Here is a 25,643-nt window from a genome sequence, read left to right on the forward strand (position 1 = left end):
TGAATTTGAATTGCAGTCAAATTAAATTTTTGATATTTTTGTAGTTTAGTTTTTTTAGGCAATTAGTTTGTGGATAAGGAATTATAGATGGTGAAGTCATTAGTAGCTTGCTGACTAACAGATTTTTGGACATTAAAATAAGACTAGGACAGTTCTTGGATTAGGATTGGGTCCTTTTAAGGTTAATTGATTATTCCTAGTACAGTTAGAAGTAGCACCACTAATCAATGATATCTTAGTCAATGTTTAATAGTATTTTGGAAAAATTACTGTTCAGTGTATAAGAAGAAAAAAATTACAAAAATATAGTGGGTGTAACTCAAAAAACTCTAGGGTGCAACTCATAAATAACTGGGGTGCAAAGTGGCACCCCTCCCATATTTTTGTAATTTTTTTTTCTTTTTATATACTGAATTGTAATTTTTTCTAAAACTTTTATGATGAAAAATGGTCAAATGAATAATGATATCTGCTACCAAGCTAAAGAATAAAGTTTGTGTTCGAGGAGCGAATGCCTCGAAATTATTATTATTTATTTTATTTATTTTTTTAAGGGTGGTTATGTGTAGGAGTGGGTTTAAGGTTTAGGGTTTACAGTTTTAGGATTTAACATTTAGGATTTAGGATTTGGGATTTAGGATTTAGAGTTTAGAATTTTATGATTTACGATTTAGGGTTTAGAATTTAAGATTTAGGGTTTAAGGCACACATAACCACCTTTCAAAAAAAAAAAAAAAACATGATTTGAGGCATTTGAGCCTTGAATCCTCGAGGCCTCTAGCACGATTGCAACCTAAATTATGGTGGAACATGACTGTCGTCAGTATCATTCTTTAATCAATCCACAAAGAAACAAAGAAAGAAAGCAAAATCTCTGCCATGAAGAAAAGGGCTTCAAATCCTCTATCCCACTGGCTTGTACCAATTTTCTGTCGCATTATTCTTGTGCCACCACATGTAAAAAGATAAAACATTATCAAATTTACATTTCAAAAAAATATGGTATAATTATACCAAAATTGTTATTGAATTATAATTTATTAATTAGTCAGATTGGTATAATTTATCCTAAGACTATGTTTGGATAATAAAATTTGAGTAAGAATTTATGAAATGATTCTTTTGCACTTTCTCACCTCACATTACGCCTCAAATCCTTAATCTAAAGAGAATCGTGAAGTAAAGTAAAAGAAAAAGGAAAAGAGGAAGAAGTTGCTTCACCTCTAAGTTGTGTACCCTGTTTAGTTTTGAGTTTTTAAAAATTATTTTTGAGTTTTGAATTTGTATACGTTATGTTATGGTGGATTTTTTTCATATTTTAATTATTATTTTTAGATACGCATAATCTAAATGTAGTTAAAAAATACAAAATTTGTGAAGAAATCTATAAAAAAAAAAAGAAAAAAAAAGAAGCAATAAATACAAGAGAAATACAAAAATATACTAAAATTTGGGTTTTTTTTTAAAGTAATAAGTTTTTCAAAGATTTTTTTTCGCAAATTTTGTACTTTTTAATTGTAACTAGATTAGATGTAACTAAAAAAAAAAATTACTTAAAATATTAAAAAAATACAGTAAAAAAAAATACACAGAAAACAAAAAAACTCAAATTTCTGAAAATGGGCCATAATCAAACGAGAGAGAGAGAGAGAGAGAGAGCAGTGATTTCAGTGATGAACTATGTGAGGGTGATGCTGAGAGAAAACGAGAAAGAGATGGGAGCAGGGAGTCTGATGAACTATGCAGTAGAGAAGTCCAAGGAATTGTCGGCGGTGGTAGGGAAAATGGGTGGGAATTTGATGGGAACGACGGAGGAGAAATGGAAGGAATTGGCGTAGGAGATAGGAAACATGGGTTACTTTTTTTTTTTTTTTTCATTGTCAAATCATCGAATCCAAACATTGATTCAAAAATGAAGATTCATCCACATGAAAGATTTTCACATAATTTAGCTTAGGGATTGATTTTGCATTACAACAGAAGAGAAGACACACAATTTAAAAACAAAAGATGCTTGGCCAAAATGCCAAAACCAAAACCATATATATACATATTCTTGTTATTAGACCAACAGGATCGAACCACAGCTTCAAAAAGAAGGGAACAACAAAAGAAACCCAATCCCTGTCGAAACCCATAAGACCAAGTTGTTCATCTTCCACCCTTACGACGATGGTTGCGGAAATAACTAGCTGGGTCATTCTCAAAATCTGCCCTAGGGATGTGAGAGGCCCCTCCTGATCCTGGTGCTACCATTAGTTTATCGTTACCCTTTTGTTCTTCTGAGCCAGATGATGATGCTAGCATAGCTAGGCCCGACCCCACAAGAACCACCCCTGCAACAGCAGCAGCAGCAACAGAAGCCACTGTCTTCTTCGGAGTCCCACTTTCACCATTGGAGGAGCTTTGGGTGCTCTCACTACTGCCCATTATGCCCAATAGTAGTTGTTCACTCTGTTTCTGTCTTTCAATTGCTATGTTATTTGTGATGAATTGGGAGAATGTAGAGAGTGGTTGGTTTATAAAGAAAAATATTCAGAGGAAACAAAGAATCAACCATGTTGATTATTTATTTTTATTTTTTTTAAGTGAAAAAAATTGATGTGACATTTAATTTTTTAAGTTGATGATAAATAATCTTTTTGACTTTTATTTTTTTAAACTGAAAAATTAATTAAAAAAGTCAATCGTCAAACGACCGAGTTTTCAATAAATTTTTATTTTGAAAAATTAGAATTTAGTTTGACAAAAATCAATATCAATTTTTTTCAAAAATTATTTTTGATCCAAAAAAGATAAAGTCACATAAAATAGTGAATATTATTTTATTTTTTTACCGAACTATTTTATAAAAAATTTCATAAATAAATTTCGAAAATTCAACAAAATATTTTGAATTTATATGATTAAAAATTGTCAACAATAATAGTGATATCCACTACCAATCCCTTTTTCTTTTGCTTTTTTCTTAGGTAGTTGTCCACTACGAAACTGAATCATGGAGGAATGGTCTATCGTTAGTACCATTGTTTATGTATAAGTTTAAAGAAAAAAATATTTAGATTCATTGTAAACTTTTGAATAAAATTTTAAATAATTATAATATTAGTATGAGAAATTAAATGGAAAAAAAAAAGGGGAATTGAGAGGATATATAGGAATTGTGGTATTGAAGGTATTAGGCATTTCTGGATTTTTTTTGCACTTTCAACTAACAGTTTAAAATAATTATATTTTTTTTATCTTATTATAATGATAACATATACCACACTACCTCTATCAATTTCTTTATCCCATCTATTTATCTTATGGTATAAGTTATCCTGGATTAATTAACTTTCAATCCTCTACCTCTATCAACTTTCAAAAAACTTTCATTTTTAATTTATCTGGGAGAAGAGTTACCGTATAACTTATTTTTATAATTATATATATATATATATATATCTAATCCTTTATCTCATCTAATTTCATTTTATAACTTATCTCTCACAATCTTATCAATAATCTCATCCTAGTTAATACCATAAAAAATAATTCAACAGCCAAAGGTGACTTCCAAGTTCTTCGACTCTAAGTATAGGGAAAAGGAAGAAAAACAAGATAAGAGAAAAGTAAAAGATGAAAAAGTTGATTCTCCTCTCCTTTTATAAAGTGCAAAATAATCCGAGTTGTGTTGTGGTTGCTTTCCTATTCCTAGAGAGAGAGAACTTGATTACAGTAGCAGAGTTAGAAATTTAACATAGAAGGAGCATATATTAATTACAATTTTGAATTTTTTTTCTCATAATCAACAATAAGGAGATATTACAAAATTTAAACATTCATTAACAAAACTTACGGATCAACAATTCTACGAGTAGTAATATATTTTTTTCCAACCAACAATAAAAAAATCTCCAATTTGAGAATAATCATATAAAAACAGAAATTAATAATTCAAGAGGGAATGGCAAGTCGTCACTTGGGGGAAGATAAAGAAATAGCAATATAGATAGTTTCGTCAAATGATGGAGTTCATACATTTTCTTTTTTAAACATAAGAAAGTGGTACTTTTTAAAAATAAATAAAAAATTCAAGATAGTAAGTTATGGTTATTTTTTTGAAAATTTAAAAATGCTAGGGTAATTAAAAATTTAAGGGGGCACTAATATAATTTTATAGGGGTTAATGGGATATACTCTATACATATATGGGTACTATAATAATTATCAACAAATGAAGAGGGTCGTGTGCCCCTCCTAGGCCTTACTTCCCTCTGCCCCTGCCCTGGCTATTTACGATTTTGATGGGTTAGATGGTGGCATAGGGGAAGAATTCTTAGCTTGAGGAGCAATTTGATCATTTGATCCAAGTTAAACCTTATGCCATCCCCGCAGTGGCCCTTCTCATCCTCCTCTATTAGAGATATATACATTAGTAGTAAGATCCATTGTACTAATATATATTATATTTAATTTTACCATTTTACAAACTTATATTAATATTTCTTATTATAATATTGAAAACTTTAGCTGTGTTAACAAAAGTGATGAAATTATTGGATTATGCTTAAATATTTTGTATTTAAAAATGTACAGGTATTAAATGATACAATTACAATATTTTACCTAATTAATTTACATAACTACCTTCATTCTTTCAACGTATTGTTTAAACATAAAGTAAGAATATTTGGGTTGGTTTGGAATGTTTTAAAAAAATATACTTTTTGACTTATTGTCTTATATGGGTTGGGTTTGGGTTGGGTTTGATGTGATGGGTTTGAGAGGTGATGTGATTTAAATAAGATGACGTGACTTAAATAGGATAGTGACTTTTTGACTTTTTGTATTATTTAATTTATGCCAAACCAGCCCTTAGATTTAGGTGATGTTTGGACATGGTTAACAAAGAGTAAACAAACATTTTAGTTTAAAAAAGACAAAAAAAAAAAAAAAATAAAAAAAATAACAACATTATTTTCATCCCTAACTGTATAAGTCAAAACATTATGAAATTTATATTTCAAAAAGCTATGGTGTAATTATATCATAATTATAGTTTAATTATAATTTATTAATTAATTGGAAGAGATCAGTATAATTTATCCTAAGATAATATTTGGTTAAAAAATTTGAATAAGAATTTATAAAATGATTCTTTTATACTTTGGGCTTTCTTTTACCAAATACTCTTTGAATCCTTAATCCAAATATAATAATTAAAAAAAAATCATAAAGTAAAGGAAATGAAAACGGAAACGGAAACGACGAAGAAGTTAATTCACATGATTTTCATAAAGTAAAGCAAAAAGGACATGGTTTTCATAAAGTAAAGCAAGGAAGAAAAGGAAAAGGAAAAGGAAAGGGAAAAGGGGAAGAAGTTGCTTCACCTCATGCCAGGATTCTCCCCATTGCATAGTTATAATGGAAGATTTTTATTATATTATTCAACGGTTGTAAAAATCTTATTTCAATAAATATAATAATTATAAATTCACATTCCTATTTTAGAGTCATAGGATATGTAATGGACATCTTCCATTGCAAATTTAGCATGGAGAGGATCGTGATCCCTTCAACTTTGCTTTTATATTGCCCTAAATGATTCAACTTGTATTAGCCTGTTTGGTTTCAGTTTTTAAGAATTGTTTTTTGAGTTTTAATTTGTATTTTTTTAATTTTATTGAACATTTTAATATTTTAATCATTTTTTTATTTTTTTAGATGTACCTAAAAAGTAAAATATTTGTAAAGAAAATTATAAAAAAAAATCAATAAATATAACAAAATATGAAAATGTACTTAATTTTTATATATTTTTTTTTGTATTTTTTGCATTATAAAAATTCACAATATTAGACTTTTACTACAACATTTTTTTAGTTTAGTGACATTTGAAAGTGCCACAAAACTATTCTTTTAATGACATTTTTTAGTCTTGTGACATTTTTAACAAGTGCCATTTATACCCGTACTACGGTAGATACTTGCAAGTGCCACTGCACTATCATGGCTGAAAACTTTCAATGACATTTTGATGTCATAATGGATACTATTTGGGACACTATTAAGAGCCATTAAAAAAAGAGTTTGTTGCACTTTAGTGACACTTGTAAGTACCATTACACCATCATGACTCAAAACTCGCAGTGACACTTTAATGTCATGGTAGACACTATTCGTGACGCTATCAAGTGCCATTAAAGAAGAATTGCAATCTTAAAAATACCACGATACGAATTTTTAATGACGCTTGTTATGTCACAATTGATATTTATAACTTCATAAATGCCACTAAATCCAATTCATTTGTGCCATTAAATGGATATAAGTGCTGTTGGAACTTATTTTAGTGACACTTTGCAAAGCTACTATTACTACTATAAAATGCCAATTATATGTTCTTTTCATTGACACTTTTAAAAGTTACAACTAAGCATGCGTAAATGCCTGTAAAAATTGAATCGATTTTATAAATAATTGAATATTAATTGCCACATCCCATATTAATTTGACATCCATTTATTTTGTAATATTTTCATAATAATAAATAAATATTACCACCATAGGATCATCACATCAAAAACAAAAAAAATTCAAACCACAATCAATTATTTATTATTGAAATATAAATTTATTTATATTGCAATAAAAATCCCTTGCCAAAATTATAAAATATTCTACCATACCAACAAAGTTAAAGCAAAAAAAATTTAAAAGAAAATTATTCCAACCATAAGTTCTGAAAAGTCATAGTGATATCCATCTTCCGGAGAGACAAATTATCAAAATAAAATCAGTTCCCAAATTCTCACTTGTATAAATATTCTCGGCTAACATTCATAACTTGCAAAATCTGCATCCAAAAGATAAACATAATTAGTTCACCACACTACAACAAATTATATAAAAGTAACAACCGTAAGTCTTTAGACCATATCAAACAATAGCTTAAAAAATCAATAACAACTAAAGGCATCAATCAACAACAATCAAAACCATGCCCATTATCAATATCATGATCCCCTAACCTCAACTATGTAAATCAAATGTAATTGTGAAAAATGACAATCAACTAATTACTTTCAAGCAATATTTTGAGAGAATCAGAAAGAGCCCATGTGGCAATAAATGATGAAGAAATGTCTTGTTGAAGCTTCACGAGAAAATAAAAATAAAAATAAAAATTTTTAAAAAAGCACAAGTTTCGTCATGTCATGATTTTGACTATATAGCACATTTTGTCTAGATTTAAGCAATGGAATTTAGGTCCGCAATATTCATTCCTTGGTTAATTGTAAGACAAGTTTTGCATGCTATTCTAAAATAAAGCTGGAAGTAATGTGATATATGTGATTAGCTCCTAGTGGGTACTTGAGTAAGAGAGGTATCTTGTATCGATGACAATGACCATACTTGATGTCAAATTGCCATGTCAAGAGGACTAGAAGTTGTTGTAACCTAATCAAATTTGAACTGATTAATTTTACAAACACACACACATAGATATATGTATGTATATGTATGTGTAGGAAAACATTAATAACTTACAAATTCTATTAAAAAAATTACCTGGTTAGATGTGTTTGTCAAGTTATTCGTAGCATGCTCAACATGGGAACCTTTGGACCTTAGCTTCGAATTTTCAGCTTCCATAGCATAAATCTGTGGCACCTGGTTCCATAAAGACCACAAGCTTGCCAACAACAAAGCTTTCAGGCTTTTTTCCCCAGGTTCTTGAATTTGTAACCAGACCACCACTATCAATCCACTAAGAGATCCTGGCATCACCCACTTAATTCGCCACCAATCCATAACTTAGACCACATTCTTATAATGGCTACCAAATTATTAACTTCGAACTTTCTAAAGCGATTTTCAATATTACTAAGGGAGCTTCAAAGATGAGCTTTGTTCAAATGCAATAAACAGGGCTTGCAGTTATAGCTCAAAACAAAATATTTAAACAAAACAATATCATGAAACACTATAAATTAATGCTCATGGCTGCTCAATCTCAGTAGCCCCTGCTACAACGAAGCACTTTTAAACAACAAATAGGAAGAAACAATACAAGAGGATTGAAACAACAAATAAATATTACCAATCACACAAATAAAATTATATTATATTATAAGTGGGGTAGGAAAGAGAAAATCAGCAAATGAGATTACACAGATTAAACACCATTAAAAATAAAAATAAAAAAGTCACCTTGGCAACTTCTAAAAAAGTGTTTGTGCATATTTGTGTGTGTGTGTGTGAGAGAGAGAGAGAGAGAGAGAGAGAGCCCTGGCATTACATTCAACAACTCGGTGGCTGCCACTTGTACATTCACCATCTCATCCCGTCATTACCACACCAAAAAAAAAAATGTGGTTCAACAAAAATAAGTCGTAAAATATCAATTTTGTCCTAACAATTTTTCTTGCTCTTCCCTCTCTCTTCTACTTTCCATCACAACCACTTTTCTTATCCTCTTCATCTCTCTCACACTTCAACCATTCCACCAACACATGAACCCTTAATAAGTCGTAAAAATGATTTTTCCGCAAAACAAAACCTCTTGGACTGTTCTATATATACAGAGTTATATATAATAGAAAACAAGAGAAGTATTTATCCATTAAACACAAATTTATGTAAGCATGGGATTCGAAATTCCCCATATAGACAAATTTATATACCCTAGGAAAGTACTGCCAAACATTTTATTCATGATAAATAGAATCAAAATAAACCAAAAACAGAAAGAAAGAGACCAGATGTAACGGAGCGACTAAGAAAATGAGTCGGTTTTGATAAGAGAGGCAGAACATATCTGATATAGTGATTGTACAAAGTAAGGCAATAGATTAAGCTTGTGGCGAGTAGTAGCTCCAAAATCTTGTTCCACTTCTCTTTGTGGAGCCCAAACACATGAAAGCCTACATGTGAAACAAAGTGAGTAAATGTTAAAAAATTCTCCATAACTGAATGACAGTTAAACTAATAATATCATGCTATAATTTAAAATTTCAACCAGCATACAAACAGAACTAAGGAATAAAGGAAAAATCCAAAATAAATAAATAATTTAAAAAAAAGAAAAATAAAAGTTCTGAATATATCCAAATTCCAGAGTATAAACTCAAAGAACATATATAATTAACGTTCGACGCAAAGTTTTATTGAGATCAAACCAATACATATGCAAAGAGCCAATCAATCATCAATGGTGGCAAAGCTATCTAACCTAGCTAGGAGGATAACCAGATATTTATAATTGGAGCATTTTGTTGAATGATCTTTAAGAAAACTCATTCACATAAACAAATTAACATGCACTTCAAATGAAAAGAAAATATCAAAATGTTATTCAAGCCCATAAATCAAAAGCCATAAATCATTCTGGAGTCTATCTCAGGACCGTGAGAAAAATGGAAAAACAAAGAACACATGGGAGAGTGTGGTGGAGAAAGAAACACAGAGCGTGCATGAAAGGGGAAATATGATACCAAGTAAGTAGGATGTGTGTTTTTTAAAATGAGTTGCTTACAAAATTATACCTCGAAAATTACCCCAAGAGTGAGGTAGCATTTTTTGTCTTCAATAATGCTACATATGCAGAAAAATTACCCACAATTACACTGGAAATTATATGTCAGTTGACTATATTAATTGTATATAATTTGATGTTTACACAAATCATTTTCATTGGAAATTCACAATGGGCACCACCAATGGATCAAGATTTACACCATCTACTACCAGCCTACCATGACAGTGAAATGGGAAACTAGAGTGAATTTGGGAAAATGGAGAAATCTTGAATCTGGCTAAAAAAAAAAAACCCCCCCAATAAATTAAACGTTCCTTCAATCATTTTATTTCAATCATTGGTTCATTGATTTCATATAGCGACCCCGGTCTTTTCCCATTTGATTATTGTATCCGGTCTGTTCCGTAGATTCTGTCATTGTATAATTGTTGTTGTTGTTGTTGTTCCTTATTTTCTCATTTGGAATTATAGGATGTGTTGGGCAGGTTTGTTCAGGTTGGTTGGGTTTAGAAACCAAGTGTTGTTGTCCAGAATTTTGGTTATTCGCTCGAGCGAGGAGTTTGTCGCTCGAGCGAGATGTTGTTTTGGTTCTTCGCTCGAGCCGGGGTTTGGTAGCTCGAGCGAGAGTTTGCGTCTGGGTTGGACCTGAAGCTTTGCATTCTTGGCTCGAGCGAGCTTTTCTTCGCTCGAGCGAGTTAGTTTGTTCTTCGCTCGAGCAATAGTTCCTTCGCTCGAGCGTGAGTCTGGTTTCAGACCTGAGGGTTTGAGTTCTTCGCTCGATCGAGCTTTCTTTCGCTCGAGCGAGCTTTTGGGTTGTTGGCTCGAGCAAGGCTTCCTTGGCTCGAGCGTAGATTCTCTGTGTCTGGTCGCTCGAGCGACAAAGTATTCGCTCGAGCGAGCCTGTCCAGTTTAAATACACAGCAGCGGGATTTGATCAGTCTTTTTCTTATTCTTTTGATTCCAAACCTTAGGTTCGACCTCTCTCTCTCCCTACTCACCTTCTCTCTTAGGTTTGATCTGTTTAGAGAGTGTTTCAACCCTAGTTGCTTTATTTAAAAGATAGAGGGAGTCAAGAGCTTTCATTTAATCTGAACATTTGGCAATTTGGAGCATTTTGGTCTTTGGGCACTCATCTCTGTCTTCACCTTTTGGGTTGTTTTCTCTGAGGTAGGGATTTCCTACTCCAATTTATAGGTTATGTTCTAAGTTTTGGTATTTTAATATGTTGGGAATACTTTGGTAAATTTTGGGGAAAACCCTAGTTGAATTATTGAATTGATTTGTATAAGTAATTCATGGAATTGGGGAATTCATTGATTAAATGGCGTAATTGGATAATTTGAAATCATTTGTCTATTGAATTGTGGACATAGTTATTTTCAGTTTAGAAATAACTGTTTTGGGCTATCGGTGGAGGATAGTCGTGATTGTTGTAGACAATGCATGTGGATTAGGATTAACTGAAACTAATCACATTGGTTAAGTCATAAATTTTGACTATTGCATTGATAGAAATTACGTGTATTGATTGAGCATTGCATTTGCATACATTGTTTTGTGTGTGGGAGGAGATAGGGGATGTACTCCACGGTTTAGGGGAAGATAGGGGATGGACCTCTAAACCGGATTTTGTTTGGGAGGAGATAGGGGATGGACTCCATTAGCATCACTTTTATGTGTGCTTATTTATATAGAAGTGTTTTATTGATACAACACTAAAATGTGTATCAATCTGGAAGTATGAACTGTTTTGATTTATTTGAGCTTGAGTCTCATTTGTTTGTTGATATTGGAAGGATGTGAATTCGATATATTTAATTCACTATTGTAAGTTTGGCCAGGTTCTGAGCCATGTTAATAAAACTGGGAAGTAAAACGTATCTTAGACAATAGTGTCATGAGACTGTAAAATGAAGTAATTGATTATCCTGGTTAACCATCTGTTGAATGCTATTGCTTTATTCATTGCTTATATGTGGTTTAGTATATTTCTACTGGGCTGTGGCTCACCCTTTATGGGAACATCATTTTCAGGTTCAGGGGATAAGCTACCTCCAAGGACTTAGCTTGGAAGGACTTGGATTCTGAAGACTATTTTTCTGTTGTTTGCTTTTATTTGTTAGTACATGTAAACACTCAAGCCTAGGGCTTTTCTTGTATTGAGTTAGAACTCGTATTTTTGTATCCAAGTGTTGGCTTGGAAAGATGTAAGCCTGTAGGGCATTTTATTCGATTATTTAGTAGTACTCTGATGAATGAATTAATAAAATGTCTTCTTTAAATAATGCATGTCAATGATATATAATGGGTTAATTTTGAGGGCGTTACATTTCACATAAATAAAAACCCTACACCACAAAAAAGCAAACCCTAGATCTAGAGTGAAATGGGGAAACAGAAAAAGGGAGACATACAGAAAAACAGAGACCGAGAGGGAGAAAGATAGGGAGAGGAAGAGAAAAACCTCAATGTTGAAGCGATGCCATGCGAGACGAGCGAGCGGCGGTAGCGATGTGCGACTGTGGAAGATCGACGGCGAGCGATAGTGGAAGATCGATGATGATCCGTGAGAGAGAGAGGGAGAGCATGAGTCTCTGGTCTTGTTTTTGCTTGGATGTAGAGACTAATATAAACAAATATAAAAAACATAATAAAATAAAACATTAGTGAATTGCCTCCATATTTGAAAAAGTTTCACCAAAAAAATTGATATCATTGCTGACCAATCTCAATTTTCGTCGCCTATTATACCACTTTTGGTGACAAAAAGTATTTTGGTCATTGAAAATAAATATTTACCGACCAATTTTTTGGTCACCAAAGATAAAAAGTAAAATTAATTTTTTTATTTAGTGAATAAATTAATTTTATAGGCAAATATTACTATACAGCGACAAAGTATTTTGGTCGCCGAAAATAAATATTTGCCGACCAAATAAAAATTAATAGCAAACAGTATGCTAGTTATACTAAATTTATTTTAGTAGGCAAAAACTGATATAGCACGACTAAAACAAATCTTAGTAGCCTAAAACACGAACTAATGCCAACCAAAAAAATTTAGTCGCATATTGTGGCATATTTAGCAACTAAATTTTTTTTTTAGTCGCCAGTTAATAATATATTGTGACTAAAAAAAATTTAGTAGCTAAAACCTGAAACAATGCCGACCAATTTAATTTTTAGTCGCCTATTGTACAACTTTTGGCGACTAAATTCCTTTTATGTCATTTTAGTCTTTGTAATTTCAATTGAATCGATTTTAACCTTGAATTTTTTATTTTGTCTCAAATTGGTCCAATTGATAGCATTTTTTTTTATTACAAATGCAACCTGTCATCGTTTTAGGACTTAACCTTAACAAAATACTTGGTCAATTCAGTGACTTCACCTTAACCAATCCAGTGAAAATTTTCTATGAAAGACCATAAAGATGTTATTAATTCGACTAATTTGACGTAAAATCTAAAATTAAGTGTTAAAATTGAATCAATTAAAACTATATGGAACAACAAAATGTAAGTATTATTGATGTAATTTACTCAACAATTATAAGCAATTGAAATAAATTGAGATAAATCGGTAAATTCAGAGTCAAAATCAGGTTAATTGAAGCTATATGGACTAAAATTCAAGAAACTTTATCATTGTACAAGAGAGTAATTTGAAATTTAATTTTTCCTATTAAGTCATATAAAGTCGCTAATCAATTTTGTACATATGGCAAGTACAATTAAAAAAAACATGTTATATTGAGTTTAATTTATTTGTTTTTATTTATTTTGTGCATTTTAAAAATTTTGAAAATGTATTGCCATTTTTTGTTTTTCCAAAAATGCCATTAGATAGCTTGGAAAGTTTTTGGCTTAGTGGCATTTCTCAAAATGCTATAAAATATTTGTTTAAGACACTTTTCACCTAATGTCATAAAAAGTAACTTGCACCTATCTAATTTAGTGACATTTTTTTATAAAATGTCATTGCTACTAAAGTTTAGTGGCATCTGTTGATAAATGTGTCACTAAAACAATTTATTGTGTCATTCTTTTATAAAATGCAATAAAATTGATGCGACATTTCTTTATTAAAATGCCACTAATGCCTTATATGTTTGTAGTTTTGTGGCATTTTTTTAAAATGGGTCATCAAATATTATTTTTGTGACATTTTCTAAAAACATGCCACTATAGCACTAGTGTAGTGCCACTAAAGTGTGTTTTTGTTGTAGTGTTGTGACACTTGTTTATTAAAATGTCAGTAGAGCCTTTTATGTTTGTCGTTTTGTGACATTTTTCAAAAACGTGCCACTAAATATTATTTTTATGACATTTTCTAAAAAGATGCCACTAAAAAGATGTTTTGGTTTGGATTTTTCTTTTTCTTTTTTTTTTTTTTTTACCAGCACTTCCAAAAAGATGCCACTAGTATAGTGTCACTAGAGTGTGTTTTTGTTGTAGTGTTTCTAAATTTATCTAGATTATGTGTAGGAGTGGGTTTAAGGTTTAGGGTCTAGAGTTTTAGGGTTTAGCATTTAGGATTTAGGGTTTAGGATTTGGGATTTGGGGTTTACGGTTTAGGATTGAGGGTTTAGGGTTGAGGATTTAGCATTTTATGGTTTACGATTTAAGATTTAGGATTTTAAGATTTAAAATTTAGGGTACACATAATCACCTTTCAAAAAAAAAAAAAAGAAAAGAAAAACCCAAAACAAAAACAAACAAAAAAGCAGAAAAGAAAAAGAAAACATGATTCGAGCCTCGAATCCTCGAGGCCTCTAGCACGGTTGCAAACTAAATTATGGTGAATATGACTATCGACAGTACCATTCTTTAATCAATCCACAAAGAAACAAAGAAAGAAAGCAAAACCCCTAGCATGACGAAAAGGACTTCAGATCCCCTATCCCCCTAGCCTGTACCAATTTTTTTTCGCATTATTCTTGTGTCACCACGTGTAAAAAGATAAAACATTATCAAATTTATATTTCAAAAAAATGTGGTATAATTATACCAAAATTGTTATTGAATTATAATTTATTAATTAGTCAGATCGATATAATTTATCCTAAGACTGTTTGGATAATAAAATTTGAGCAAGAATTTATGAAATGATTCTTTTGCACTTTTTCTCCACACATTACACTTCAAATCCTTAATCTAAAGAGAATCATAAAGTAAAGTAAAAGAAAAAGGAAAAGGGAAAGAAGTTGCTTCACCTCTAAGTTGTGTACCCTGTTTAGTTTTGAGTTTTCAAAAATTATTTTTGAGTTTTGAATTTGTGTGCGTTAGGTTTTCATGGATTTTTTTCATATTTTAATCATTTTTTTTAAGATACATATAATTTAGATGTACTTGAAGAATACAAAATTTGTAAAGAAATCTAAAAAAAGAAGCAATAAATACAAGAGAAATACAAAAATATACTAAATTTTGATTTTTTTTTTAATTCTTCGAATTTAATAAGTTTTTAAAAGATTTTTTTAGAAAATTTTGTACATTTTAATTGTAACTAGATTAGATGTAACTAAAAAGAAAAAAAAAATTACTCAAAATATTAAAAAAACACACTGAAAATAAAAATGCACAAAAAACAAAAAAAAAAACTCAAATTTCTAAAAATGGGCCATAATCAAACGAGAGAGAGAGAGAGAGAGAGAGAGAGAGAGAGAGAGTAGTGATTTCAGTGATGAACTATGTGAGGGTGATGCTAAGAGAAAACGAGAAAGAGATAGGAGCAGGGAGTTTGATGAACTATGCAGTAGAGAAGTCTAAGGAGTTGTTGGCGGTGGTAGGGAACATGGGTGGGAATTTGATGGGTACGGCAGATGAGAAGTGGAAGGAATTGGTGTCATGATCCAAATCTGCCCCTAAAATCATAACCAACCAGTAATCACTTGATTACATTCGGCCTCATAGAAACATACAGAATAAATATAATAATGGGGCCATAAACAGAAGTATACAACAAAAGAGAAGTCGATTGAGTTGTGCCAATATGAGCAAAATTATAAAGTTAACCTCATAGCACATTCATATCATATACATGTCCATGCAAAAATGTTAGTACCATAAGAAATTTATACATATTGTTTACAAACCCAAGACCATAGTAGCAAAAACAAAATGAAGTCAAAGTATGGTGTGAGTCAAAGGCAAAACTCCATCTTGGAGGCATGACTCAACAAGCTCCTGAAGCTGACACTAAGGATGGGCTCCATACTGTGGATCACCTACATGTGCACACATAATATTGGGTGAGCGAAGCTCAATGAGTAATAATACAGTGAAGTACTATAAACAGATGATTATAAAGTCCATAATCATAATACGGAACGGTCTTGAGCCCAATATGACACGAAACGGACTTGGGCCCATCATGTAAACAAAATGGCCTTGGGCCCATTATATAAACAGAAAGACCTTGGGCCCATTATACAAAAAAAATGGCCTTAGGCCCGTCGTATCAGAACGGCCTCAGGCCCACGAATGTACAGAACAGTCTTGGACCCACATATTAATAGCTGTTCAGAACGATCTCGAGTCTAATCACATATGATTATGTCATTAACATAATGGCCTCTTCAGAACGGCCTTGGGCCCAAACACATCATAGCATAAACAAAACGACCTTAGGTCCATATTACACATGTCATATAACTTTTACGAATTTCATTCATTTCGATCAAAACATAATGTTGGTACAAATCATCTTTCATGGCTCAAAGTAATCAATTAAGATCATGTCTTTAAAATACTATTACTCACAGTGTGTTTGATCTCGTGGTGTTTCCTCCAACACACGAACTACATAAACATTTCACACACATATTTGGTAAATCATTTGTTCAATTCGTATACTTTTCTTTCATACTTCACAACCTTTTTAATGAGTTTCTAATCATTATTTCACTCCCAAAAGGTTTACATAAAGTTGGGAATGCGTCTAGAAGGTCAGGAGTATCGATACAAGGAAGCAGGGTTTTCTCCCCTGCTTGGCTGCATGTGCGGCCGGTCCAACAGCTCGAGTGGTCTGGCTCCGCTTGTGTGGAAGTGCTAGCCGCTCGAGCGAGCAGAATGCAGCTCACCAAATTTATGCATGCTCTGCTCATGCAGAGCTCGTAGCCGCACGAGCTGTCTGGGCACACCCAAATAGTCCGAAAATGGCACAAAAATGCAAACTTTCCAAACTCATTTCCAACCTCAAATTCATGCAAAACCAACCCAAAACATGATATACTAGCATGATTCAAGTGTAATTCCAACTAAAATACATCAATCTTGCTCCAATATCAAATTCATGGTCTTATTTGTTTCATTCATTCATACATTATATACAAAAAGTTCAATATATATACAAACATGGTGATTCTTCCAACAATTCTTGGTCATATGAACCATCTAGGGTTTATTTCATGGATTAATCACAAGAACGAACTCAAATCAAGCAAAAATGAAGAGATTAGAGTTGAAATTACATACATTTAGCTCTAGCTAATCCACAACTCCAAACCCTAGCTTAAAATTCCCAATTCCTTCTTAATTCTATGACAAAGATGAGTTAATAAGGATTGTAAGTAAATTAACATACCTCAACTCAAATCTAAGGTTTGCCCCTTGATTTTCTTCAAAATCCCTAGTTTTCCTCTTCCTTTCTCTTTCACTCTCTTGAGCTCTCTCAACCAAGAATGAAGAACATAAGGCTAAACACATATATAACCCAACTTATAAAACGTGATTTAATTATTACGAATCGTAATTTTACAAAATTTCACCGTAAGCTCTATAAATCATGCTAATCATAAATATGAAGTCAGTTTTGGTTTATCGCGTCTCTAAGACTTTTAATTTTCAGTTTAAAGTTCTAATTGCAATAGATATTCCTGCATTCAACGAATATTATTCCAATTTCACATAATTCATATACTTAAACTTGTAAATTCATATCAAATACATAATCACACGTATAGTTAAGCATAAGACGAGTTGGGTTATCACAGTTTTCTCCCCTTTAGGAAGTTTGGTCCTCCAAATTTATTTAGCTCAAGTCGAAAACAATTATGGATATTGTTACCTCATTTCTTCTTCCCGTTCGTAAGTGACTTCACTTCCGTCGTGTTCCTTTCATTCGACCTTTACCATTGGGATAGTCTTGTTCCTTAGTTACTTGACTTGCTGATCAAGAATTCGAAGAGGTTTCTCCTCATAAACCATATCGTCATCTAGCACAATTTGATGATAGTCAATAACATGAGAACGGTCCCGAAGGTAGTCTCATAACATTGATACGTGGAACACATTGTGCACTTGCTTCATACTTGGTGGTAAAGCAATTCGATAGGCAACTGGACCCAATCTTTCTAAAATCTGAAATGGCCCCATGTACTGGGGTGACAATTTCCCTTTCTTCCCAAATCTTACGTGCCCTTTCATTGGGTGACTTTGACAACAGCATGATCTCCAACTTCCGTCCCCAATGCTTTATGTTAGCTTTGCCAAAATCTCGACACAAAACTTAGAATCACTATCCGATACAATGGAAACCAGAACACCGTGCAATTGAATAATTTCGGCAATGTACTTAGTAACAAGTCTATCAGCATTATAAACAGTCTTCACAGACAAAAAGTGAGCAGACTTAGTCAATCTATCCACAACGACCCAAATAGAATCCATACCTCGGGGTGTTTGGGGTAAGCCCTCAATAAAATCCATAGTTATGTGCTCTCATTTCCATTCAGGAATAGGGAGAGGTTGAAGTAAGCCCGCCGGTCTTTGATGTTCCGCTTTCACTTGTTGACATTAAAGGCATCTTAAGATAAACTCTGTAATTTCCCTCTTCATATTAGGCCACCAAAAATCTTGCTTGAGATATTGGTACATTTTGGTATTTTCGGGATGCATAGCAAATCTGGACTTATGAGCTTTTTTGAAGACTCTTCCTTTAATTTCGGGGACATTTGGAACACACAATCTTCCCTTGAATTTCAACAATTAGAGCTTCCAAAGAGAATCCTGGTCTTGGCTATGTTTCCAGCTCATCGCGAACTTTTTTGAGAAATTCATCCTCCAATTGCCTTTGTTTAATTTCCTCAATGACAGCCGGTTGTGCCGTCATTGCAGCTAACATTCCACCTCGTTCATGTGGTACAATTTCCACTTCCATTCTTTCCAAGTCAACTAATAGTTCGTTCTACTCCATAAGCAAACATGCTAGATTTCCTGTTGACATTCTACTAAGGGCATCTACTATCGTGTTGGCTTTGCCGGGATGATAATGAATCTGCAAGTCATAATCTTTGATAAGTTCTAACCACCGTCTTTGCCACATATTAAGCTCCTTTTGAGTAGAGAAATACTTGAGGCTTTTGTGGTCAGTGTAGACTTCACACGTTGCTCCATAAAGATAACGTCGCCATATTTTCAATGAAAACACCACTGCAGCTAATTCCAAATCATGCGTAGGGTAATTCTTTTCATGTGACTTCAATTGTCGAGATGCATACGCAATTACTTTTCCATTCTGCATAAGTACACACCCCAATCCCTTATGAGAAGCATCACTATAAATAACAAACCCTTTTGTACCTGACGATAACACGAGGTCCAGTGCTGTTGTGAGCCTTGTTTTCAATTCTTAGAAGGCGGACTCCCTCTGTTTTGTCCACTCGAATGGAACACCTTTTTGAGTCAATTGAGTAAGCGGCAACGCAATCTTGGAGAAGTCTTTACAAATCTTCGGTAGTAGCCTGCTAAACCCATAAAACTTCATACTTCTATAACATTAGTAGGAGCAGGCCAATTCACAATAGCTTTTATCTTTTGCGAATCAACAGACACACCATCTTTGTTAATCACATTCTCCAAAAACACAACTTCATTTAACAAAAATTCAGATTTCTTCAATTTTGCATATAAATTTTTGTTTCTAAGTGTTTGAAGAATTAATCTTAAATGCTTTTCATGTTCTCCTGTACTGTTCGAATAAATGAGGATATCATCAATGAATACTACCACAAACTCATCCAAATACGGTTTGAAAATTCGATTCATAAAAGCTGCTGCTACATTTGTAACCCCAAATGGCATGACTAAAAATTCATAATGGCAGTACTTGGTTCAGAAGGCGGCCTTCTCAACATCCTTTGCTTTGACTTTTAACTGATGGTACCTGGATCTCAAATCAATCTTAGAAATCACTTATGCCCCCTGTAATTGATCAAACAAGTCATCAATCCGAGGTAAAGGATATTTATTCTTCACAGTTACTTTGTTAAGTTCTCGGTAATTAATACACAAATAGAGAGTCCCATCTTTCTTCTTCACAAACAAAACGGGTGTGCCCCACGGCGATGTACTTAGTCGGATGAACCATTTATCAAGTAACTCTTGCAGCTACACTTTCAATCCCTTTATTTCTACTGGAGACATTCTGCATGGAGCTTCTGAAATCAGTTGAGTACCCGGCACAATATCAATAACAAATTCAATCTCACGGTCTATCAAATCCCCTGGCAATTCCCTAGGAAATACATCTAGAAACTCACTAGCAATCAGTATATTTTCAACACTCACATCGGGTTTCTCTACATGCAAAATGCTACACAAATAACCCTTACAACCTTTCTGAAGTAGTTTACAAGCTTTCATAGCTGAGATCAAATAGGGTGGAGGGACTAACCATGTCCCACAAAAGTAAACTCATCCTTTCCCTGTGGGTGGAAAATAACTTATTTGGACACACATTCAATGGTTACATGACACTTAGTTAACCAATTCATCCCCAAAATTATATCAAAGTGTACCATATCAAGGGGCATCAAATTAGCACATAATGGAATATCTCCAAGTAAGAGCTCACATACAGGATAAATATAAGCACATAACATATAGTCCCCAAATGAGAGAGATACGCTAAACATATAATTCAAGGGTTCCATAAATCTATCCAAATTAGGAGCAAATGTTTTTAAAACAAAGGAATGAGTGGAACCTGAATCAAGTAGCACATAAGCAAGTTGGCCATTGATAGAAAGTGTACCTGAAACCCCAGCATCTAAATTCTGAACATCACCCAGAACAAGAGCAAAGACCCTCTCTTGCCTAATATTGTGTTTAACAGTTGTAGGCCTTGCTGAGGTCTTCGTTGTAGGGGTGGAGCCAGCTGAACTAGCAGTTGGTCTATTTCATTTTTGTTACCCGAACATAGGGCAATCTCTCACCACATGTCCCATTTTCCCACACTTAAAGCAAGCTCCGGTTGCATGATAACAAACTCCTTGATGCTTCTTTCCACACTTCGGGCAAGTTGGTGCTAAATTGTGGGTAGAACCCAAAGCGCTGGAAGTTCCCAAATTTTGTTTCTTATTTTGTGAGGATGCCAACCCTTTATACCCATGAGAACCCTGCATTTTTTCCTTCCAATCCGAGTACTGGTTGCGATTAGCCTGATTACCTTCTGATATGATGGCCTTATCCAAAACATCCACACATTTCTACAACTTCAACACATTGATCTTTTCAAGAATAAAGTCCCAAAGTCCTCTCTCAAACTTCCTCACCTTCTTGTAGTCCGTATCAACCATGTGTGGTGCGAAATGGGCTAGCTCGATGAGTTGTGCTTCATACTTGTTACAGTTTTGTTGCCTTGCTTTAAGTTTTCAAAATCCGTCACTTTCTTGTCTTGAATACACTGTGGTAAACACTTCTCATAAAAGACCTTCAAAAATTGAGCCCAATTCATCCCTTGATGTTCATCTCGAACAAGTATCTACCAACAGCGTGCTTCGTCCTCAAGTGTAAAAGCAGCAAGCAAGACTTTTTTGTACCTCTATATATGGAAAGACCTCAAACAGTTTCTCTATACCAAGCACCCATGCCTCCACCTTCAGTGGATCAATTCCTCCCCTAAACAATGGTGGTTTCAACTTTTTAAATTCCTTTGTTAGCACAATAGTTCGGTTGTCAGCTTCTTGGTCTTGTACTACCGGTGGTGGCACAGGCATTGGTGGCAGTGGTTGTTGTCGTCGTTGTTGTTGTTGTCTAAAAACCTCTACCATAGCCATGATCATTGCCTCTATTCTATCAAGTCGTGCGAAGGTTGAATCCTCCACATCTTCTGCCCTTGTTCTCACCATGATCTAGAGGAACATACATTATAACTTTCACAAATAATATGCACATAAGTCACGTTTACAATGCACATTTTCATGTCATACTTGATTATAAATGCATTATGTATGCAACTTAGACCTTTTCTAAACTCCTTATTACTTAATGGACTCGTGTGTGAGATATTAACTCGTGCTCTGATACTACTCTGCATTACCCAAACCCGCCCCTAAAAGTTTGGATCATAACCGACCAGTAATCACTTGATTACCTTCGGCCTCATACAAACATACAGAGTAAATATAATAATGGGGCCATAAACGGAAGTATACAACAAAAGAGAAGTGCATTGAACTGTGCCAATATAACCAAAATTATAAAGTTAACCTCATAGAACATTCACGTCATATACATGCCCATACCAAACTATTAGTACCATAGGAAATTTATACACATCGTATACAAACCCAAGACCATAGTAGCAAAAACAAAATGAGGTCAAAGTATGGTGTGAGTCAAAGACAAAACTCCATCTTGGAGGCATGACTCGACAGGGTCACAAAAAAAGCTCCTGAAGTTGACTATGAGGATGGGTTCCACGCAGCGGATCACCTACATGTGCACACATAATATTGGGTGAGCGAAACTCAATGAGTAATAATACAGTGAAGCAATATAAACAAATGATCATAAGGTCCATAATCATAATACGAAATGGCCTCGGGCCCAACATAACATGGAACGACCTTGGGTCCATCATATAAACAAAACGGCCTTGGGCCTATTATACAAACAGAATGGCCTTAGGCCCATTTTATCAGAATGGCCTCAGGCCTACAAAGGTACAAAACAGCTTCGGACTCACATATTAACAACTGTTCAGAACGATCTCGGGTCCAATCACATATGATTATATCATTAACAGAATGGCCTCAGGCCCATAGAACGGCTTAGGCCTAAACACATCATAGCATAAACAAAACAACCTTAGGTCCATATTGCACATGTCATATAACTTTTATGAATTTCATTCATTTTGATCAAAACATAATGTTGGTACAAATTGCCTTTCGTGGCTCAAAGTAATCAATTAAGATCATGTCTTTAAAATACTATTACTCACTGTACGTTTGATTTTGTAGCGTTTCCTCCAGCACACGACCTACACAAACAATTCAAACACACATTTGGTAAATCATTTGTTCAATTCGTATACTTTTCTTTCATAATTCACAACCTTCTTTAATGAGTTTCTAATCATCATTTCACTCTCGAAAGGGTTAGATAAAGTTAGGAATGCGTCTAGGAGGTCAAGAGTATCGATATAAGAAAGCAGGGTTTTCTCCCCTGTCTGGCCGCATGTGCGACCGGTCTAACCGCTAGAGCGGTTTGGCTCTGCTCGTGTGGAAGTGCTAGCTGCTTGAGCAAGTAGAATACAGCTCACCAGATTTATGCATGCTCCGCTCGTGCGGAGCCCATAGCCACACGAGCAGTCTGGGCACACCCAGACAATCCAAAAATGACACAAAAATGCAAACTTTCTAAACTCATTTCCAATCTCAAATGCATGCAAAACCAACCCAAAACATGATATACTAGCATGATTCAAGTGTAATTCCAACTCAAATACATCAATCTTGTTCCAATATCAAATTCATGGTCTCAACTTTTTCATTCGTTAATATATTATATACACAAGTTCAATATATATACATACATAGTGTATATACACAAGCTCAATCTTGTTCCAAGGATTGTAAGTAAATTAACATACCTCAATTCAAATCTAAGGTTTGCCCCTCGATTGTTTTTAAAATCCCTAGCTTTCCTCTTCCTCTCTCCCTAACTCACTCTTTTGAACTCTCAACCAAGAATGAAGAACATAAGACTAAACAGATATATATCCCACCTCATAAAGCATGATTTAATTATTACAAATCGTAATTTTTCAAAATTTCACCGTAAGCTCTATAAATCATGCTAATCATAAATATGAAGTTGGTATTGGTTTTGGTTTTGGTTTATCATGCCTCTAAAACTTTCAATTTTTAGTACAAAGTTCCAATTGCAACAGATATTCCTACATTCAACAGATATTATTCCAAATTCACATAATTCACCTACTTAAACTTAGAAATTCATATCAAACACATAATCACACGTATAGTTAAGCATAAAACGGGTTGGGTTATCATAATTGGTGCCAGAGATAGGAAACACGGGTTTGGATTACTTTTTTTTTTTTTTCATTGTTAAATCACCGAATCCAAACATTGATTCAAAAATGAAGATTCATCCATATGAAAAGATTTTCACATAATTGAGCTTGGGGATTGATTTTGCATTACAACTGAAGAGAAGACACACAATTTAAAAACAAAAGATGCTTGGCCAAAATGCCAAAACCAAAACCATATATATACATATTCTTGTTATTAGAGCAACAGGATCGAACCATAGCTTCAAAAAGAAGAGAACAACAAAAGAAACCCAATCCCTGTTGAAACCCATAAGACCAAGTTGTTCATCTTCCACTCTTAAGACGATCGTTGCGAAAATAACTAGCTGGGTAATTCTCAAAATCTGCCCTAGGGATGTGAGAGGCCCCTTCTGATCCTGGTGCTACCATCAGTTTCTTGTTACTCTTTTGTTCTTCTTCACCAGAAGCCACTGTCTTCTTCGGAGTCCCACTTTCGCCATTGGAGGAGCTTTGGGTGCTCTCACTACTGCCCATTTTGCCCAATAGTAGTTGTTCACTCTGTCTCTTTCTTTCAATTGAAAAACGTAGAGAGTTGTTGGTTTATAAAAAAAATATTCAGAGGAAACAGAGAATCAACCATGTTGATTATTTATTTATTTTTATTTTTTTAAGTGAAAAAAAATTGATGTGACATTTAATTTTTTAAGTTGATGATAAATAATTTTTTTGACTTTTATTTTTTTAACTAAAAAGTTGATTAAAAAAAGTCAATTGTCAAGCGACCGAGTTTTCAATAAATTTTTAATTTGAAAAATTAGAATTTAGTTTGATAAAAATCAATATCAATTTTTTTCAAAAATTATTTCCGATCCAAAAAAGATAAAATCATATAAAATAGTGAATATTATTTTATTTTTTTACTAAACTATTTTTTAAAAAATTTCATAAATAAATTTAGAAAATTCAACAAAATATTTTGAATTTATGTGATTAAAAATTGTCAACAATAATAGTGTTATCCACTACCAATCCTTTTTTTTTTTTTTTTAAAAAAAAAAAAATTATGAAGTAGTTGTTAACTATGAAACTAAATTATGGAGGAATGGTCTATCGTTAGTACCATTGTTTATGTAGGGAATTTACAATTCAGTATAAGTTTAAAGAAAAAATATTTAGATTCATTGTAACGCCCTCAAAAATAAACCCATTATATAAAAATATATCATTGACATGCATTATTTAAAGAAAACAATTTATCAATTCATTCATCAGAGTATTACTAAATAGAAGCATTACATGTAACATCGAATAATATGCCCTACAGGCTTACATCCTTCCAAGCCAACAATTGGATACAAAATACGAGTTCTAACTCAATACAAGAAAAGCCCTGGGCTTGAATGTTTACATGTACTAATTAACAAAGACAATTAACTAAAGATAGTCTTCTTCAAAATCCAGAAACCGAACCCTCCCAAGCTAAGTCCTTGGAGGTAGCTTATCACCTGAACCTGAAAATGATGTTCCCATAAAGGGTGAGCCACAGCCCAGTAGAGATATACTAAACCACATATAAGCAATGAATAAAGCAATAGCATTCAACAGATGGTTAACCAAGATAATCAATTACTTCATTTTACAGCCTCAAGACACTATTGTCTAACACATGTTTTACTTTCCAATTTTATCAACATGGCTCAGAACCAGGCCAAACTTACAACAAACATATGAGACTCAAGCTCAAATCAAAACACTTCATACTTCCAGATTGATACACATTTTAGTGCTGTATCAATAAAACACTTCAATA

General features: G+C 33.3%; 1 long non-coding RNA gene across 1 annotated transcript; it reads right to left on the reverse strand.

The window, feature by feature from the left end:
• Positions 1-6,599: 6,599 nt before the first annotated feature.
• Positions 6,600-12,178, reverse strand: LOC114270471 (uncharacterized). Its single transcript, XR_014331144.1, has 3 exons — positions 11,991-12,178; positions 7,558-8,912; positions 6,600-6,841 (listed from the first exon to the last, which is right to left on the reverse strand). It is a non-coding gene; the product is annotated as an uncharacterized LOC114270471 (long non-coding RNA).
• Between the last annotated feature and the right edge of the window lie 13,465 nt (positions 12,179-25,643).

This window comes from Camellia sinensis, chromosome 1 (assembly GCF_055761805.1).
Source record: "Camellia sinensis isolate YWXY chromosome 1, ASM5576180v1, whole genome shotgun sequence".
NCBI lineage: Eukaryota > Viridiplantae > Streptophyta > Magnoliopsida > Ericales > Theaceae > Camellia > Camellia sinensis.